We start from the raw sequence: 19811 nt of genomic DNA, 5'->3' as shown, positions 1-19811 counted from the left end.
CAGTAGCAAAGATCAATAAAACTAAAAGTTTGTTCTTTGAGAAGATAAACCAAAATTGATAAACCACTAGCCAGACTCATCAAGAAAAAAAGGGAGAAGAATTAAATCAGCAGAATTAGAAATGAAAAAGGAGATGTAATAACGGACACTGCAGAAATACAAGAGATTATTAGAAATTACTACAAGCAACTGTATGCCAATAAAATGGACAACCTGGAAGAAATGGACAAATTCTTACAAATGCACAACCTGCCGATACTGAACCAGGAAGAAATAGAACATATGAACAGACCAATCACAAGCACTGAAATTGAAACTGTGATTAAAAATCTTCCAACAAACAAAAGCCCAGGACCAGATGGCTTCACAGGCAAATTCTAACAAACATTTTGATGAACATAGATGCAAAAATCCTTAACAAAATACTAGCAAACAGAATCCAACAGTACATTAAAGATCATGCACCATGATCAAGTGGGGTTTATCCAAGGAATGCAAGGATTCTTCAATATACAGAAACCAAACAATGTGATACACCATATTAACAAACTGAAGAAAAATAAATATATGTTAATCTAAGTAGATGCAGAAAAAGCTTTTGACAAATTCAATGCCATTTATGACAAAAACCCTCAAGAAAGGAAGCATAGAGGGAACTTACCTCAACATAATAAAGGACATATATGACAAACCCACAGAAAACATCATTCTCAATGGTGAAAAATTGAAACCATTTCCAATAAGATCAGGAACAAGACAAGGCTGTCCACTCTCACCACTATTATTCAACATAGTTTTGGAAGTTTTAGAGCAATCAAAGATGAAAAATAATTAAAAGGAATCCATATCGGAAAAGAAGCAGTAAAACAGTCACTGTTTGCAGATGACATGATACTATACAAATAAAATCCTAAAGATGCTACCAGAAACCTAGTAAAGATAATCAATGAATTTGGTAAAGTAGCAGGATACAAAATTATTGCACGGAAATCTGTTGCATTCCTATACATAATGATGAAAACTGTGAAAGAGCAATTAAGGAAACACTTCCATTTACGATTGCAAAAAAAAAAAAAACAAAAAACCTAGGAATAAACCTACCTAAGGAGACAAAAGACGTGTATGAGGAAAACTCTAAGACAATGATGAAAGAGAATAAAGATGATACAAAGAGTTAGAGAGATATACCATGTTCTTGGATTGGAAGAATCAACATTTTGAAAATAACTATACTCCCCAAAGCAGTCTACAGATTCAATGCAATCCCTTTCAAACAACCACTGGCATTTTTCACAGAAGTAGAACAAAAAATTTCACAATTTTTATGGAAACACAGAAGACGCCAAATAACCAAAGCAATCTTGAGAAAGGAAAACAGAGCTGGAGGAATCAGGCTTCCTGACTTCAGGCTATACTACAAAGCTACAGTAATCAAGACAGTATGGTACTGGAACAAAAACAGAAATATACAGTGAAACAGGATAGAAATCCCAGAGATAAACTCACACACATATAGTCACCTTATCTTTAATAAAGGAGGCAAGAATATACAATGGAGAAAAGACAGCCTCTTCAATGAGTGGTGCTGGGAAAACTGAACAGCTAAATGTAAAAGAATGAAATTAGAACACTTCCTAACACCATACATAAATATAAACTCAAAATGGATTAAAACCAAAGCAATCTTGAGAAAGGAAAACAGAGCTGGAGGAATCAGGCTTCCTGACTTCAGGCTATACTACAAAGCTACAGTAATCAAGACAGTATGGTACTGGAACAAAAACAGAAATATACAGTGAAACAGGATAGAAATCCCAGAGATAAACTCACACACATATAGTCACCTTATCTTTAATAAAGGAGGCAAGAATATACAATGGAGAAAAGACAGCCTCTTCAATGAGTGGTGCTGGGAAAACTGAACAGCTACATGTAAAAGAATGAAATAAGAACACTTCCTAACACTGTACACAAAAATAAACTCTAAACAGATTAAATACCTAAGTTTAAGGTCAGACATTATAAAACTCTTAGAGAAAAACATAGGCAGAACACTCTATGACATAAATCACGGTAAGATCCTTTTTGGCCCACCTCCTAGAGAAATGGAAATAAAAACAAAAATAAACAAATGGGACCTAATGAAACTTAAAAGCTTTTGCACAGCAAAGGAAACCATAAAGAAGACGAAAACACAACCCTCAGAATGGGAGAAAATATTTGCAAATGAAGCAAGTAACAAAGGATTAGTCTCCAAAATATACAAGACGCTCATGCAGCTCAGTATCAAAAAACAAACAAAGAACCTAATGTGGAAATGGGCGGAAGAACTAATTACACATTTCTCCAAAGAAGATATACAGATTGCCAACAAACATATGAAAGGATGCTCAACATCATTAATCACTAGAGAAATGCAAATCAAAACGAAAATGAGGTATCACCTCACACAGGTCAGAATGGTCATCATCAAAAAATTTACAAACAATAAATGCTAGAGAACGTGTGGAGAAAAGGGTACCCTCTTGAACTGTTGGTGGGAATGTAAATTAATACAGCCACTATGGAGAACAGTATGGAGATTACGTAAAAACTAAAAATAGAACTACCATATGACCCAGCAATTCCACTACCTGGCATATACCCTGAGAAAACCATAATTCAAAAAGAGTCATGTACCACAATGTTCATTGCAGCTCTATTTACAATAGCCAGGACATGGAGGCAACCTAAGCGTCCATCGGCAGATGAATGGATAAAGAAGATGTGGCACATATATACAATGGAATATTACTCCACCATAAAAAGAAACAAAACTGAGTTATTTGTAGAGAGATGGATGGACCTGGAGTCTATTATACAGAGTGATGTAAGTCAGAAAGAGAAAAAAAACAAATACTGTATGCTAATACATATATATATATATATATATATATGGAATCTTAAAAAAAAAAAAAAGGTCCTGAGGAAACTAGGGGCAGGACAGGAATAAAGATGCAGATGTAGAGAATGGACTTGTGTACACATGGAGGGGGAAAGGTAAGCTGGGATGAAGTGAGAGAGTAGCATTGACCTATATACACTACCAAATGTAAAATGATAGCTAGTGGGAAGCAGCCTCATAGAACAAGGAGATCAGCTCAGTGTTTTGTGACCACCCAGAGTGGTGGGATAGGGAGGGTGGGAGGGAATTGCAAGATGGAGGGCATTTAGGGATATATATATACGTATAGATGGTTCACTTTGTTATACAGCAGAATCTAACACAATATTTTAAAGCAACTATAGTCCAATGAAGATGTTAAAAAATTTTTTTAAAAAAAGAAGAAAGGATCATACCATGATGATCAACTGGGTTTTATCCCAGGAATGATGATCAACTGGGTTTTATCCCAGGAATGCAAAGATTCTTCAACCTACACAAATCAATCCATGTGATACACCGTATTAACAAACTGAAGGATAAAAAACATATGATAATCTCATTAGATACAGAAAAAGATTTTAACAAAATTCAACACAAATTTATGGTGAAAACTCTCCAGAAAGTAGGCAAAGAGGGAACTTACCTCAACATAATAAAGGCCATATATGACAAACACACAGCCAACATCATTCCCAATGGTGAAAAAAAGAAACCATTTCCACTAAGGTCAGGAACAAGGCAAGGATGCCCACACTCATGACTATTTTTCAACATAGTTTCAGAAGTTTTAGCCACAGCAATAAGAGAAGAAAAAGAAATAGAGGGAATCCAAGTTTGAAAAGAAGAAGTAAACTGTCACTGTTTACAGATTACATGATACTATACATAGAAAATCCTAAACATGCTACCAGAAAATTGCTAGAGCTAATTAATAAATTTGGTATAGTTGCAGAATACAAAATTAATGCACAGACATCTCTTACATTCTTATACACTAACAATGAAAGATCAGAAGGGAAATTAAGGAAACAATCCCATTCACCATTGCAACAAAAAGAATAAAATACATAGGAATAAACCTATCTAAGGAAGTAAAAGACCTCTACTTAGAAAACTGTAAGACACTGGTGAAAGAAATTAAAATTGATACAAGCAGATGGAGAGATATATCGTGTTCTTGGGTTGGAAGAATCACATTGTGAAAATGACTATAGTAACCAAAGTAATCTACAGATTCAATGCAATCCCTATCAAGCTATAGATGACATTTTTCACAGAACTAGAACAAAATATTTCACAATTTGTATGGAAACACAAAAGATCCCGAATAGGCAAAGCAATCTTAAGTAAGAAAAATGGAGCTGGAGGAATCAGGCTCCTGGACTTCAGACTACAATAAAAAGCTTCAGTAATCAAGGCAGTGAGGTACTTGAACAAAAACAGAAATATAAATCAATGGAGCAAGATAGAAAGCCCAGAGATAAACCCACACACGTATGGTCACCTTATCTTTGATAAAGGAGGCAAAAATATACAATGGAATAAAGACAGCCTTTTCAATAAGTGGTGCTAGGAAAACTGGACAGCTACATGTAAAAGAATGAAGTTAGAACACTCCCTAACACCATACACAAAAATAAACTCAAAATGGATGAAAGACCCTAATGTCAGCCCAGACACTATAAAACACGTAGAGGAAAACATAGGAAGAACAGTCTTTGACATAAATCACAGCAAGATACTTTTTGACCCTCCTCCTAGAGAAATGGATATAAAAAGAAAAATAAACAAATGGGACTTTATGAAACTTAAAAGCTTTTGTAAAGCAAAGGAAACCCTAAACAAGATGAAAAGACAACCCTCCAAATGGGAGAAAATATTTGCAAACGAATCAACTAACAAAGGATTAATCTCCAAAATATACAAGCAGCTTATGCAGCTCAATATTAAAAAACAAACAACCCAATCCAAAAATGGGCAGAAGATCTATATAGACATTTCTTCATAGAAGATATACAGATTGCCACCAAACACATGAAAGGATGCTCATCATCACTAATCATTAGCGAAATGCAAATCAAAACTACAATCAGGTATTACCTCACAATGGCCATAATGGCCATCATCCAAAAATCTACAAACATTAAATTCTAGAGAGAGTGACGAGAAAAGGTAACTCTCTTGCACTGTTTGTGGAATGTAAATATACAGCCACTATGGAGAATAGTATGGAGGTTCCTTAAAAAACTAAAAATAGAGCTACCATATGACCCAGCAATCCCACTACTGGGCACATACCTGAGAAAACCATAATTCAAAAAGAGTCATGTACCACAATGTTCATTGCAGCAGTATTTATAATAGCTAGGGCATGGAAGCAACCTAAGTGTCCACTGACAGATGAATGGATAAAGAAGATGTGGCACGTATATACAATGGAGTATTACTCATCCATAAAAAGAATGGAAATTGAGTTATTCATAGTGAGGTGGATGGACATAGAGTCTGTCATACAGAGTGATGTAAGTCAGAAAGAGAAAAACAAATACCATATGCTAATACATATACATGAAATCTAAAAAAAAATGGTTTTAAGGGGAGGACAGGAATATAAGTGCAGACATAGGGAATGGACTTGAGGACACAGTGAGGGGAAGGGTAAGCTGGGATGAAGTGAGAGTGGCATTGACATATATACACTACCAAATGTAAAATAGACCGCTAGTGGGAAGAAGCTGCATTGCACGGGGAGTTCAGCTCAGTACTTTGTGACCACCTAGAGAGGTGGGATAGGGAGTGTGCAAGAGGGAGGACATATGGGGATATATGTGTACATATAGCTGATTCACTTTTTATACAGCAGAAACTAACACAAAGTAAATATACTCCAATAAAGATGTTAAAAAAAATCCAAACGAATGAGATCAGGAAACAGAAAAATAAGAAAAACATGCCCTTGAGAATAAAAAATATTTTGATTTCAAAATTGGTTCCATAATTTTTATCTGTTGGATTTTGTATATATTATAAAACTCCTCTAAGTCACATATCTTTCATTGGTAAAATAAAAATCATAACATTAACACTCCAGAGTTATGATTATAATTATATGAGATGCTGTATGTGCCTGCACGTATGTGTAATACATATATTGCATATGCATATGCACATATATACACATGTATGTATTACCTGTTACCTAGAAGGCAAACAATATATTATTATAGACTCTTGCTTTTATGTAATAGAAATCCAATTGAGCAAACTTAAGCAGGGAAGGAGGAATATGGATATCTTGTGGAACTCAAGTAAAAAATGCTTCCATTTCTCAAGAAAGATGGGAAAGTTGGACTAGGAGAATATAGGCATCTCTACCATTTCTTATTACTGTTGTTTTAATTTTTTTCAGTATGTCTAATTTCTTCTTTTTTCTATTTCTCTAGATTGTCTTTGTCTACTCCTGCTACGCATGCTGGAAGATGTAGCCTTCTTACCATAGGAGATATTACATCTTTGGGTCCAGCCAAATGGAAAGACATTTTGGTTCTGATTCCAATTTTCTGAGAGGAAGAGGTAGTTCTTGGTTCATTGGGTTAGAAGTTCACCTTGAATTAATCTACTATGGCCCAGGGCAAATGGAGGACATCATATGTAGAAAACCTAGCTCCATGAGACCATCCGTGTGGTAGAGGGATGACTGGTAGGCGACTACTTGAGAAGAGGGGTAGGATATAACTCCAATAGATAGCTGTGACTTTTATTTTTATACCACATTTTTAGAGGGATTCCTATCACTTACAAACTAAAGAGTCTTGACTGATACACTACAGAATTAACAGGGAAAGAAGGGTTGGGATGTGTGTAGGGGCTGGGAAGTCATGTTTTCCAAAGAGAGAATGATCTGTGTGGTTATAACTGGGACAGTAGCAGGAATGAACACTTTCTCAAAGAGTAGTTACTTTTCATGTATTGAAACAAGTAAAGAAAGTAATCAAAATTTGTAGTTTTTATGGGCTCTCTCTTACTGATGTTAGAACCCAGTTATGTTTCTGAGTCTGTGTGAAGGGCAGGCATTGAGGTGGGGTGGTGTGGTTGGGAGGGAAGAATTAAGGCTGGAGAAACGAGTAGGGGCTGGATGATGCAGACAGCTGTAGAATATGTTTCAACTTGATCTAAGAGCAATTAGAAACCATTCAATGGCTTTAGTCAGCCATGATCACACACAAACTTCAGAAATGACATCCTGGCTACAGTGTAGAGAATACACTGAATACCTTGAAAGGGAGAAAGACAGGAGAGATAAAAGACAGTTAGGATTTAAAAGCCAGTTGTGTGAGAGGTAATGGTACCAACATGGTGGCAGCAATGAAGAAAGGAGTGGATGGACTTCTGAGTGGTTTGGAAGGTAATAGTTTCAACATGGCTTGGTAATTGATTGGATGTGAGGGTAAAGGGGCAAAGAAAGAGATTAGGGTGATGACCGGTGTCAGTCTTTAGTAATTGACAAACACAGAGAACACATTCCCTGTGATGAGAAACAGAGAAGAAGGAGGTTCAAGTGGATTACAACATCCAAGTAAAGATGACCAGTTGGCACATTGAAATCTCAGAGATGTTTACTAACAGCCATAAAGTGAAGACCAGGATATATAAAGCATATAAAGTATAAGGAAGTAGAAGAGAAAAATGAAAAAAGTAAAATTGGGATTGGAACTTAATACAGAACTATGAATGCTGCAAGAGCATTGCTCCTGAAAGCACAATAAGAGTTCAAGGAGAGGGCTGAGAGTGAGCCAGGGGAGACAGCTACCTTGTGGGTACAAAAGCATTGACATATATACGCTACCAAATGTAAAATAGATAGCTAGTGGGAAGCAGCTGCATAGCACAGGGAGATCAGCTCAGTGCTTTGTGAACACCTAGAGGGGTGGGATAGGGAGGGTGGGAGGGAGACGCAAGAGGGAAGGGATATGGGGTTATATGTATATATATAGCTGACTCACTTTGTTATACAGCAGAAACTAATATAACATTGTAAAGCAGCTATACTCCAATAAAGGTGTTAAAAAAAAAAAAGGTATAATGGCTTCAGTTCCACAACCCAAAGAAAGGCTGCAGAACTCAGGGTCTATTCAAAACTTTCTGGAACATACATACTTCTGGGAAAATTATCATGCAGCTCAGTTAATCTCTAATAGTTTAAAAAGCAAATAAAGATAAAATAACTAAAATAAAATAACAGAACAATAAAAAATTTTCCCTTGAGGCAGTGTAATTCTCATAAAAATGCCTTGGGGTAAAGAATGAGGCTGAGGCTCTATGCCTAGCAAGGTCATGGAATAGCCTTGCCATTTTTATCTCTCTGGAATCCAGTGTTTACTCATTTTTCAGAAAAAAAAACATAATAGCTGGACTAAAACTTCATAGGGTTTATGCATGTAAAAGAACAAAGGTTTGGAATATTATTGCTTTGTTGTTTTGCAGTTGTGTGATCCTGGGCAAATTATTCAAAGAATTTCTTTTTCTTTACCTTTATGATCAAGATGTTAATACATACCTTTTATTGATTCCTATTAACTATATACAGAATTGTCAGGGATGTAGTAGTAAGGGATTAATAAATGTTAGCTATAAATATTATCATCTTTCCATTGTAGATGAGGAAACAGAAATTTAGAGCATTTAAAATGTTTTAAGGTCTTACACATAGGAAATAGAAACATTAGAATTTAATCTCAGATCCATCAGAGGACTTCTTCTCCAACACTATGCAAACAGTCCCTTTCTAGAATTCAATTCATGTAATGCCATGCAAGGGCCTACTTGTCTCCGGTAGATAATGGGAATTTAGAGGTCTCCCCTTGTGAGTCCCTGCTCATATTTGTCTCCTTGGGATTTTTATTTATCTGGTGTTCATTAAGTAGAAAAAAACACATGATATTAATTAACATCAGTTATAAATTCAGTTCAGAGGCATCAAGGTGGGAACAATGTATTTGTCAGCTAAAGGAAAAGCAGTTTGAACACTGGCATAGGCTTCCATGCATGGGCAGTGGAATGGAAATTAATGATTACTGACTGCATAGTTCATTTACCAAAAAAACCCCTAGGCAGTCATTTGGATCAAGTATATAGAAAATATTAAGCTGGCCTCTAATCTGATGGCAATGATTATTCATGATGCACAAGAAAAGGGTAATTCTTGAAGTAAATTTCAACTTATGTTGAGAAATGGGGAATAGGCCACACATTCAAGTGAGTTCAGAATTCAAAAGAAATCTTTGGTCAAAGGGAGAAAACCAGATTCTATCCTTTAATTAGCTTAACTCCTATGTGCATTACATCTAGACAGGTGATTTGGTGGAAAGAGCATCAAAATAGGTATAGAGACATCTAGTTCTTAAACTTGGTTCTCTAAATTGTGTGACCTTAAACAAATCATACTTGTTCTGTGTGTTTCAGTTTCCTCGGGCATAAAATAAAGTAGTTGGACTTTCTGGGGGGATTTCAATGTTCTCTCTTTAAAATATGTAATATTGACTAATACACAGTTAATTGAATCCACATTTTAATTAATCAGGCATAAATAAAACTGTCAATTCGGACTTCTGGTCATAGTGTAGTAACCTATGGTATCAAATGGCTTTTTTAATCATTCTGGGCAAATGCAAAGCACCTGCATGTTTAGAACACCGCAGAATCCAAGAAGACATAGGGTGTGTAAACCGAAGCATTCTTTTGCAGAAAGAATCCTCTTCCTCACAGACTACAGAGCTCTAGAGGACATGGCCTTGTAGTCTAAGTGCCTGACATTAAGCTTTTGATTGCTAATGTATCCATTTCAAAAGACATCCATCTAGAGCAAGCATATTGCCAGCTGTATGACACAGCTACTAGCAAAATAACAGATAAGGAATTATGCTGCCACCACCCATGAAGCTCACTCTTTCAGAAAGCCCTGGGTAACCTAGGTTACCTGGGTAACCACTTGAGTGACCCCATTTCTCCTTTCTTATGCCCTAATTCCCACTCTTATGCTTTAAATCAGCCAAGAAAGAATAAACTTGTGAAACTCTTAGATGTCCCAGCCTGGACTCTAAAGGCAGAGCTCCGGTTCTCTCTCTCCCCCTCTCTCTTTATCTCTCTCTCTCTCCTCAGCAGCCTTGCCGTGTGGCCCTTGGGTGTGTCATTTGTCCTCCAGGACCTGTGAGTAATATATCTTGTTTCTCAAAGTTCTCTGATGGTTTTTGCTGAAATGCATCCTGTGATCATAATAAGAACCACAAGGCCATGTTCAGCAACAACACTGGCCTTCATGGGGGAAATAATCTGTGGGGACTCTTACCAGCAATATGGCCCAGGTGAATGCCTCATGCATTCCTAGCCATATTATCAATATCAATAGTGAGACCAATGCAATGTCCTCTTTGTACCGCCTGCCTTATCCGCTGCTATTCTCCCCACACCCGTTGTTCTATAATAATACTGGCTGCCTTTCAGTTCTTGTCATCATGCCTTTCCTGTCCCAGACTTCATTCACATAGTCTTCTTTGTTTATAATGCTCTTCCTCCAGCTTTGCTGTAAATGCTTCCTCCTCAGAGAAGCCTCTGTGATCATGTTCTCCGAGTTGATTTTCTCTTGCTAATTTCTATCGCTTAGTACAGATATTTTCCCCTTTATTATCTTTATTACAGCTGTGTCTATGGATTTATATGTTGTCTATCTTCCCAATTTGTGTCAAAATCTTGAAAGGTAGCATCCTGTTAGTTTTTCAACCTATTTAACCTAGCATGGTACCTGATATAGAGCTGACAAGAACGGTTTATTGGATGACTTAAGACTTAAACATAAAAAATCTTCATAAAACATGGGAAGTAGTTTGGGCGTCTTCTCTACGAGTTTAAAGAACCTCTTAGAATCTGAGGGAACCATGTAATTAGTTCCAGCTCAAATAATCTAAGAAGAGTTTCCTCAACTTTTGCATTACTTACATTTTGGTCCATATAATTCACTGTTGTCAGGTTGCCCTGTGTATTGTAGGATGTTAAGCAGCATCTCTGGCTTCTACCCACTAGATGACAATTGCAAACTAAGTTAAATATCCTCTGGGGGACAAAATTGCTCCTGGCTGAGAACCTCTGATTTATTTAAGATGACAAATTAAACCAAGAACATTACAAGTTACATTGATTTTGAATGTAACCATGAATTTGACCATTTCACATCACCTATTTTATTAAGAGATTTCATTAAAAACAATTTTTATGATAATAGTTTTAGGAATGTTCCTGATCTTGCCATGTGGGTTAGGGAGTTTATCAGCAAAGAATTGTAATAGCGACAACAGAAACCTTCTTTGAGTAATCTAAGAAGGAGAAGACTTTATTAAGTGTCTGTCAGGGAATTACACAGTTGTCAGGAAGGTTAGAGAATCAGGGCCCAGATCAAGGAAGATGAGGCCATCAGAACCCCAGCCAAAATTGTTCAGAGTCCCATATGAGTTTGACCAGGCCCTGCTGGCAGTAGCCCAAGAATGCTGAACGTCCCAGTTTATGTCCCTCTTGTGGTCATCTTAGGTACTGCTACTCTAGTATATGGAATTTTTTTTTTTTTTAAACATCTTTATTGGAGTATAATTGCTTTACAATGGTGTGTTAGTTTCTGCTTTACAACAAAGTGAATCAGTTATACATATACATATGTTCCAATATCTCTTCCCTCTTGCGTCTCCCTCCCTCCCACCCTCCCTATCCCACCCCTCTCGTGGTCACAAAGCACAGAGGTGATCTCCCTGTGCTATGCGGCAGCTTCCCACTAGCTATCTAATTTACATTTGGTAGTGCATATATGTCCCTGCCACTCTCTCACTTCGTCACAGCTTACCCTTCCCCCTCCCCATGTCCTCAAGTCCATGCTCTAGTAGGTCTGTGTTTTATTCCTGTCCTACCACTAATCTCTTCATGACATTTTTTTTTCTTAGATTCCATATATATGTGTTAGCATACGGTATTTGTTTTTCTCCTTCTGACTTACTTCACTCTGTATGACAGACTCCAGGTCTATCCACCTCATTACAAATAATTCAGTTTCATTTCTTTTTATGGCTGAGTAATATTCCATTGTATATATGTGCCACATCTTCTTTATCCATTCATCTGTTTATGGACACTTAGGTTGCTTCCATGTCCTGGCTGTTGTAAATAGAGCTGCAATGAACATTGTGGTACATGACTTTTTGAATTATGGTTTTCTCTGGGTATATGCCCAGTAGTGGGATTGCTGGGTCGTATGGTAGTTCTATTTGTAGTTTTTTAAGGAACCTCCATACTGTTCTCCATAGTGGCTGTATCAATTTACATTCCCACCAACAGTGCAAGAGGGTTCCCTTTTCTCCACACCCTCTCCAGCATTTATTGCTTCTAGATTTTTTGATGATGGCCATTCTGACTGGTGTGATATCTCATTGTAGTTTTGATTTGCACTCCTCTAATGATTAATGATGTTGAGCATTCTTTCATGTGTTTGTTGGCAATCTGTATATCTTGATACCACCACTGCCACTGCCCCCAGAATGCAGTCTCTGAGGCCCTTGCTTCTTTTTGTTCCTTTTCCCCACTGCAGAGTTAGCGTTGTATGCATTTGGTTAGATGACATATGCCAAGTCGTAAGGTGCAAGAGAGGCTAGAAAGTGTAATCTGGTCTTTTGGCTTCTAAGGTTTGGGAAGCGGGCTCTGCTCTTCGTCAGGACCATAGGGTTGAGAATTCACTAAGCATAAGAAAGGAGTTTATATTCCAGAAAGCCCAAAAACAACTAATATGTGCTAATCAAGAGATAAAATATGGTAATGATCAAAAATGTTCGCAATGGAATGGAGCCAGTTACTGATCCCTCTCATCTGTTGAAGAACTAAACATTTGTTGTGATGTGGTATATTTATTCCTTTCCTCAAGAGGCATTTGCAAATCTTTTCATCTTGAAGTAGCACTCCACAAACCGAGCTTCACCATCTCACTCCTTCTCCCTCCCTTGGCTACATCTGGGGCAGGCACAATGAGAGACAGGACATTCTGTGAATTCTGAGCAAAGCCCTAAATGTGTGCTACAAGGCCCATTTCCTTGACGTTATTCCCCAAGGGACATTGCAATGACTCCTGAACACGGACAGGCACATGACATTCCAGCCACCAAAATGTAACAGTGTTTGCTGGGTCTCAATTTGACATCCTTGCATTTCAATGTGTAAACTCGTCCTTTGTGGGCCAGGCTGCATGACAAACAGGCAGAGCTTTCATGGATAATTCAAGCTCCAGTAGTTTCTCAGCTCAGATGGAACAGTACTGGCTTTGCTAGAGTGGAAAACAGATTATAAACTGCAAACCCATTTATTCTACAAATGTTTGCCATACTTAGAGAAAGTAGTTTTTCATAAATTTCTTCATTTCCTTCTTGAGTCAAATTGGCTGTCTTTGAACATTTCCTAGTAAAATAGCTCCGGTGAATGTTAGAGATGGAGAGGATAAGAGAACTGTGCTTTGTCTGTAAGAACACAGTGGGGACCTCACTTTTCTGTGCCTCATTCTTTATCACATGCTAACTATAGTTTATTCAGAATTAGATAGATGATGCTGGGGTCACAAATTAAGCCTCCAATCTCAATGACCTGATTCCACAAAATAATTATTTCTCATTCAAATGGTATGTCCAACACGTTTTGCAAGGGACTCTGCTCCATGAAGTTCAAAGTCACAGAATTAGGACATCATATGAGCACAAAAGAGTGGTGCCTATCCCAGAGTAGACAGGGATAGAGAGTTTCTGGAGGAGGTGAGGTCTGAGATAAGATGGGATAGCTAGGATTTACTTAACTTTCTTTAAGCAAAGTACCAAAGCAACAATGAACAGGGTGTGTGTAGAACACTAATATTGCTAATCATAAATTAGAGGTATAAAGAAGCAAGAGATTAGACTAAGAAGAGGTCAAATTATGGAAAGTCCAAGTCATCATAAAGTGTTTAGATCTGTCCTTCTGTACATTATATATATTAACCCCCCCTTTGAAGGGGTTTAAATCAAAATGTGAAATGGTCATATTGTTGCTTCTAAAAATGTCGGCTTGGGTGCAGTGTGGAAAATGGGTTTAGCTGGAAGTATCTGGTGGCAAGGAGATTGGCAGGAGGCTTTTTTTTAATCCAGGGTGGAGAAATGAGTAAGAAAACTGGTAAGGATGGAGAGGAGAGAATGTAGAAAAGAAATATTTGCAAGTACAAGTGCAGAAGATACTTAGGGACTGGTTGAATAGAGTCTGGAAGGGAAAGGGAGAAGACAGGGCTCTTTGGCTTTTAGTTTGATAACTGTATGGATAATGGCCCTGAGATACAGAGTGAGAAAGGATGAGCAACCCTGGGGAATAATGAATTACAGTTTGGACCAGTCGAGTTTGAGATGTCAATAAGACATTTTGATGATAATATCAAATGGGCAGCTTGACCCCAAATTTTGTAACTCAAGGAAGAAGTCCAGGATTAATATATGTTTTGGAAAGCATCAGCATGTAGGTGGCAGCAGAAATCTTAAAAGTAGATAAATCACCCTTTCCAAGGATAAAACTTGAGCAGTGCACAGCAGAATATGCAGTAGAAAATTAAGTGGCCTGAAAAGAACCCATCATAGAGGTAGGAAAACAGCCAAGAGTTTGATGGGTCAAGGACATCAAGCGATTATCTTGTTTAGCGAACATGGGGTACACAATGGTGTAAAATGCAGTGGGATAATTCTAGAAAGTAAAGACAGAAACGTATTCATTAGATTTAATAATGATGATGTAATTGATTATTATAGTTTGCATCAGTTGCAGTGGATTAAATCATCAAATATTTATAAAGCAGCTACCATGTATCAGGCCCTGGGCTTAACACTGGGAATCAGGGTGAATAAAAAAGATATAGCCAGGTCCTTCCCAATCTTGAAGTCTAGTGGGGGATACAGGCAATAAACACAACATATAATGGTATATAATGAAATATTTGATAAGTATTATGAAGATGAATATTTAGAAATAAATTGGAAGCAAATATATATTATTCTTCCAAGACTATGTAATGAAGGGTAAACATAGAGATTGAACTGTACTTATAGGGGGAGTGCAATCTAAGTGTCAAGGAAGGGTTATTAGGATGAAAAATATTTCAACAAGTTTATAGACCAAAGAAACAAACAAACAAAAAGCATACACAGAAGTAAACATACTGGAAAGAGAGTCAATAATTAATAGATCAAGGTATGGAAGAAGTAAAGGAGCTCAGTGCTTCATATAGAGGATATGGCTTAAAATAAGAGGGGGAGACATGCTCCTCTGAAAAGGAGCATGACCAGTTACAAAGGAAAGTGGAAATTTTGTCTGGTGGGGGTGATATTCTTAATGAATTAGGAATCAATAAGGGTCGGGAAGGTGGCATTTAAGTAGAACAAGTGTTTGGGGAAAATATAAAATTGAGAAGCTATTTAAAAGGAAAGGGGCTTTTTGTCTGTTAAAATTAGCAAGGAACTTGCAGATGCATATAGGTTGAGCCTGAACATATTTGATGGCCTCTGATTCAGAGACAAGGCCAGGTGTTCATCATACTTGGGCCAAAATCAAAGTGACACATGCCAGTACCTCTTATAGTTGAGTTGTAGACCATGTGATTAAATTATGGTGAATGTAAGGTGAACATAAGTACTGTAAAATACTTCCAGGCTTTACCCTTAAATATCCTACATGACTCTCTAGTCCTTGGAAAGCACAACTTCCAGATGTTTGGTCTCAGAGTCACCATCTAGAAGAGAGCCACCAAGGAAAGCTACAATTATTCAGTTTAGCTGTGATGTGAATGAGAAAGCAATTCTTTTTTGGCTTAAATCACTGAAATGTCTTGTGTATTTGTTATTGTCATATAATCTAGCTTATCCTGACTAAATATAATCACTGTTAAGATGTTGCATTAATTTATTCATAATATAGTAATCCAACAATTATTATTATTATTGTTGTATGATTATTATTATTTGCTGTGTAGTTGTTGATTCTGCTGTTTTTCTCTCAGGAATATGTTTAACAATGCACTGTTGTGCTTATTACTTGAGTGTCCTGACATTTCTTTTAGAAGACAATGGATAAATGTCTGAAGCATAGGATTTAGGCAGACAAAGATAGTGCTTCTTAAAAGCACAATTTGTCCTATTCATAAGATCTGACACTCAACCCCTTGGAACCATTTCCCAACCTATTTTTTTTTGCTTTCAAGATCAAATTGCTCCTCTCTACATGTTCCTCAGAACATAGGTCTCCTCAAAGAGGCAGGTATTGATTGGCAAAGATAAAAAGAAAAAATACTTCTATTTCTTGAAATAAATAACTACCTTCCAATTATCTCTGACAGAATAGAACATGTAATATGAAGCCTTTCAGAATCTTAGAGTCCAACATTATAGAACTTAAGGGACATCTACTTTAGCCCATATTTCTTTACATATAAGGGTTTTTCCGACACTTTTCTTCTCTTTCCTGAATGAAACCCTCAAGACTCTCTAGTCTTCCTCTGACCTCAGCTGGAGTTTTTTCACTATTCTCAGTATATATAAATGCACATTGCCAGGCTTATAACAGCACAGGTTTGTGGTTGGGCAAATGAGTGCTTGAAACCCGTTTCTGATTACATTTTTTTCTTAGTGATTTGAAGATATTCCTAAAAGTAAGAGCTTATAATCTTTGTAAACTTGGAAAATTATTTAACCTCTTCAAGCCTCATTTCCTCATCTATAGAATAAGAGTATTCCCATTCTCATCCCCAGTGGGAGTGGAAATTATATTAAATAATATATGCAACACGCTTTGCACAGATTTTGGCACATAGTCTGAAAGATAAGTTATGATGAACAAAAAGTTACTTATCATATAAGAGTACCAAATGTGTGCTGGGCATTTTTCTTTTATACAGATTATCTCTAATCTTTTAAAGAATGTTGTCAAATAGAACTTTTGTGATGATGGAAATGTTCTATATCTGTACGGTCCCACAGAATAGCCACCAGCACACGTGGTATTGAGTACTTCACATGTGGCTAGCTCAACCAAGGAATTGATTTTAATGTCATTTAATTTTAAATAATTTAAATTTCAATAGCCACATGTGGTTAGTGGGTACTATATTTGCCAGCACAGCCTTAGAATGACCATGAAAACAGACATCACCTTCCTTTTATAAAATAGGAAATGGTGTCGTAAATGTTAGGTAAATTGTTTAGGGTCATTCAGCCAGTAAAGCAGTGAGCTAGGATATGCATCACATTCCTTGGACATCCTCTCTTCTCTTCATCTTGTTGCTTCTGAGAGCCTTATCATTTTTGTATACTTCAGTTCCCTCATGTGCAACAATTTTGCATTTTATTTTAAATAGACTTCCCTGAGTCTATAACCAGCAAATCTAAGAAAAGACCTGTGAAGTAGCTTTGTTGGATTTCTTTCTCTCTAACTCGGGAATATTCTCTTTATGTTCCCACAGGCAATCTTCCAAGCTCTTCCCAAATAGTACACCAGTGTCTGGTGGCTTGTGACCTCACAGTGTCACCTGTGCTATTTTTATAAAGTACTTCCTTATTCCGTATTAAACTACAACTTGATCCCAAGTGTCATGAGATAAATGGATGAGATCAGATGAAGCAACTAAAACAGTGTCTCCTCAGCACATCAAAGTCACAGTCCAGTGATCAAAGGCACGTATAATCCCGTCCCATATTGTGGGTGCTGGAAGGATACAATGGGAAAAAGGTGATGAGTTGGGGAGCTGTCAGATCCACTGGCAGGTCAATCCGGGAAATTTATGCTGATGGTAGGTGCTGATACTAGGACATTTTGCCAGAGCAGAAATCACTCACTCACATGAATGTGTTCCTGTTATGACTAACACAACTGGCAGAAAACAGTCACAGGCTGATTTGAATAGAGAGTGAGGGAGTGGGCAGAGAAGGAGGTTAAGCCTGGAAAAATAATTGTACAGTTGATCAAATATGAGAACCAGCACATTTTGCTTTATAATAAAAATATTGTTTCCTCTTAACTTGGAGGGTGCAGCTTCCATCATGGTTCTGCCAGAGGACACGGGGAAGCATATGTTTTTCACAAGAGTTCAGGCACCAGAGTCAGAAAATTCAGCTCTGCCTGACACTTCCAGGTTTCCATGCTCGGTTCTTTCTTTATAAGAGGTATTTCAAACCTCGCTGATTCTTCCCAAACTTTGGAGCTTTGTCATCTCACTCCATCACACTTAATGGAGTTTTCTTTGTTGCCTTTTTCTCTACATTAAAGAGAGATTAGAAGCTCTTGAAGCTACTAGACGTTCTTACTGTATCTGTCACTAAACTTACAAACCCACCCTCCTAGTCTTTCCTTCTTCCTTCCTCTTAAAATGTTGATGCTTACCACTCGCTTTCTCCATAAAAGTAACCCCTCTGCTTTCTCAGGGAACTCACTGTGTTGACTTGACATCCTCTAGTCTGTGTCTTCAACATTTCCCCCTTTGTAGACACATTACACCAGACTTGAACCTGCTCAAGTCTCTCTCATTTGTATCACACATACACACACACACCTCAAAACTTCCTCTCAATTACCTGTTTCTCTCCAACTACCACTCTACTTATTCTCACCTTCACATTAATCTTCTCAAATGCATCACCCAAACTGGATGCCTTTATATCCTCTTTTCACACTCATTCTTCAACCCAATGCAGTTTGGATTTAATGCCACCATTCTATTACACTGTCCTTACTAAAGCTACCAAACACAAATGCATTCTTAGCCCAAAGGGCATTTTTGGTCCTATTTCTAAATGAACACCCAGAGGAGTTTATCCTACTTACTACCTTCTCTTCTAGGAAACTTTCCCCTCTGTGATCCCACATACTCTTCTTTTACTTTTGCCTTCCTGGCTGTCCCTCCTTAACCTCCTCTGTGAGATTCTGTTTATCTAGCTATATCTATTATCAGGTCAGGGAGAAGTCTTAGTTTAATCTTCCATCTAAGTGCTGATGTTGCATGGGACTCTATCCTACACACTTTAATTTTTTTCCTTTTTATCCTATTTGTCTTATTCTTGAGGCTTCAATTACCATTCCAAGCTTTCCATGTCAACATTTTTACAACTGGATCCATTCCAATCCCTACTGAGTTCTGGGTCCATAAATCAAATTGTTAGTGGACATTTCTGAATGTTCAAATGTCTAAAAGGAAACTCATCTTTTGAGCCATCAGAAAATAGTCTCACTTTCCACCCAGTTTCTCAAGCTTGAAATTCAGGAAAGATCTTGGCATTTACTTTCTTTTTTATATCTACAGTCAATCATTCATTGAATTTTCTTGACTCTATCTCTTAAACATTCTTTTAAGAATCTCTTTTCAACCTCAGTTTCAACCTTAGTCTAGACTACAGTTATCATTCCTCATCTTGACTATGTTAATCATGTACCAACATTTTGGTTTTCTTTATTCTTGCTTGCTCTCTTCCAATCCATTTTCCGCATTGTTTTTAGAGTGTTTTTAAAAAATAAAGTTGAGCATGTCATTCTCTCAATAAACTACTTGAATGGCTTCCTATTGCCTTATTGTATGATTCAAATTTGTTGACTAGTCTTAAATGGCACTCTGAAATCTATCCTCTGTTTCATGATAGCTCCATCCCCTGTCTTTCTCCTACATGTATTCTAACTTCTAGGCTTCCAAACATCTTTATGTCCCTCTATCACAGGCTAGTTCTAATTATCTAAGCTCTGCTCACTTCTAAGGTAAGACCACTCTTAACACAAAAGATAGTTGTTTCAGTAGGAATATCATAAGACTCAGTAATAC

This window comes from Physeter macrocephalus, chromosome 7, assembly GCF_002837175.3.
Source record: "Physeter macrocephalus isolate SW-GA chromosome 7, ASM283717v5, whole genome shotgun sequence".
In the NCBI taxonomy this organism is placed as follows: Eukaryota; Metazoa; Chordata; class Mammalia; order Artiodactyla; family Physeteridae; genus Physeter; species Physeter macrocephalus.
The sequence above is the reverse complement of the archived record's forward strand: the minus strand, read 5'-3'. Positions refer to the sequence as shown.